Here is a 2,525-nt window from a genome sequence, read left to right as displayed (position 1 = left end):
GAGGAAAGTGGATTTGATTTTTTGAAAATCCTGAAGTATCAGGGAAAAAAGGTGGCGGTTATTCAAAAGTGGTATTTTTTAGAATCATGCATTCTTTAAAACCCAGATTTGGTACCCGATATCTTGGTGTGCAAGATAGGTCCTCCAAAATTTAAAAACTCAAAAAAAGAACCATATTTGGGTCTTTTGCGCATAAACTAGGTTTTGAACCGATAATGTTGGAACCTAAATATAATATCTATCAGCCGACACGTCCTAGTGCATTAAACTAATGAATGGACCAACAAAACTCTAGTGCCCAAGGTGCAACAAAAGCATAAACACACATGAAAAAATATATATATAATGCAGAGAAGCCATGAACAGAAAACTTACACAATGCAATCGACAGAAACAGGGAAATGGACGATTGTATAAGCGTCTGCAAGTGCGATCTCACAGAGTCAAAAATGCCAGCGTGGTTTTTGTCTTCTCAGCTTGGAGAACATGCAAGAACCAGGTGAAGAATTGTTTTGTTTTTTCTCTGGGATATTGAAGATGAAGAAAAAATGAAGAAGGCAAAGGGTGATATATTTATAGACCCTCAGAGATTGTAAAGTTGGATTAATCTGGGCCATTGGCCAGATTCCGTGTCAAATCTAACGGCTAGGGATAAATGACATGATGGTACTGTAAAGGTGGCAGGCGAACGGTCGTGTGTAGATTTTCAAGGCACTCAAGTACCTTGAATAAGCAATACTCAACTGACGCGTGTCCATACTCGAGTGTGTGATGGAACAATTCCCGAAGAAAGTAGTTCAAAAGTTTCCTTCTCATAGGATTCGAACTAATACTTTTGAGGGGGAAAAATGTTACATCAAGATTTCGAGACCTGAGGTTATAACCTCGAAAGCTGAATTCATCAGGTGTGAGCTCGCAATACCTAAAGTGCATGGGTCGTGGTCCATGTACCAAACCTCGATGCAAGGTGGCAATCTTGAAGTTATGTAACCTCAGAATTATTTCTAAGCTCGAAAGACATAGTATCGGAGTATGTCTGTTGTAGGGTGTCTTTGGGTCAAGTAGCCTGAGCTTGGCAAGGGTGTAAGCTCGGAATATAATGACCTCGGTGGTATTTACCCACTCCTAGTTGATCCAGGGGAAAGTTATACAGCTCACAATTTACTCAGAGACCTAGACTGGCTTGATGTTTATTGCTAATCTCGAACGGCTTAATGAGTCACCTGAGGAGACACAGTCCATGCATTCAAGAGATATTTATTGTTGTAACTTCCCTACAATAAAGGGATATTAACTAGTTGGTTATACGCCCCCTGGTCTTCAGGGGACGTTTCCTTGTATATAGGAGTTACAAACTTTAAAGTTATTAAATTTATTAATATACAGAATAACTTCCCGAAACGTGTGGGATTGTATTCTGAGATCTCCTCTATAAATAGAGATGTCATGTACCTTTGTAAAGGACCAGAAATGTTGTGATCTTGAGAGAATCTCTACAGAATTCATCCCTGGAGAATTTCCAGAAATTTCCTAAGTCCTAATAAAAAAGACTCGTGGACTAGGCAGAGTTAACTGCTGAACCACGTAAAAAACTCTCATTGTTTTACTGTGTTATTCTTGCCATAATTTTTACTGTTTACGTGCTCTACATTTTAAGTTGACGAAAAATGACGTCAACAATAATTATATTTAATAAAAGTTTAAAAAATTATGAATAGGTAATTATATAAATAATAATTTATTTTTTAATTAATTTTCAATAATTTAATTAAATAATAAAAGTTTGATATAATATTATCTAATTAAATAATTTAATTTAATTTGTTTATTGAATAACATTATTTAATTTTTAATAGTTATAAATTACATGAATATAGAAATTGATAATTATATTTAATAAAAGTTTAAAAAATTAAGAATAAATAATAAATTAGTTTAGGAAAAAATATTAATTTGTTTATAAATAACATTATCTAATAAAACATCATAAAATAGCATAAGATATTATAATATTGCATAAGATTTCAAAAATGATAACAAATCTCCTTTATTATCCATTCCTATTCACATTACTAAAACTCACACTCTTATAAGACTTTAGATGGCGATTGACAAGACTTGGACAACATTGAGAAATTGTGGTTGTCAAGAATATTGGAATGGTCTGCAAGCTTTTTTGCGGATGGCGTCATAACATAAAGATTCTGATGGAAGAATTAGGTGCCCGTGTGTGAGATGCAATAATAACAGATTTGAATCTTTGGATGTAGTTCGGGCACACGTATTCGATAGGGGTTTTCATCAAGCTTATGATAAGTGGATTTTTCATGGTGAGGTGGAAGAAATTGTTGTTGATGAGGTGGTTGATGAGAATGAAGACGATGAGATGATTCACGTTGTGGAAGACTTCCTTTTACCGAAAACTGAGGAAGTAGAAAGGGATCCCAGTGGGAGTCAGTATTATGACGAGTTATTTGAGGAGATTGAAGCGGAGTTGTATCCTGGATGTGGTTGGATTTCATCCC

Source organism: Humulus lupulus, chromosome 1 (assembly GCF_963169125.1).
Source record: "Humulus lupulus chromosome 1, drHumLupu1.1, whole genome shotgun sequence".
Taxonomy (NCBI): domain Eukaryota; kingdom Viridiplantae; phylum Streptophyta; class Magnoliopsida; order Rosales; family Cannabaceae; genus Humulus; species Humulus lupulus.
The sequence above is the reverse complement of the archived record's forward strand: the minus strand, read 5'-3'. Positions refer to the sequence as shown.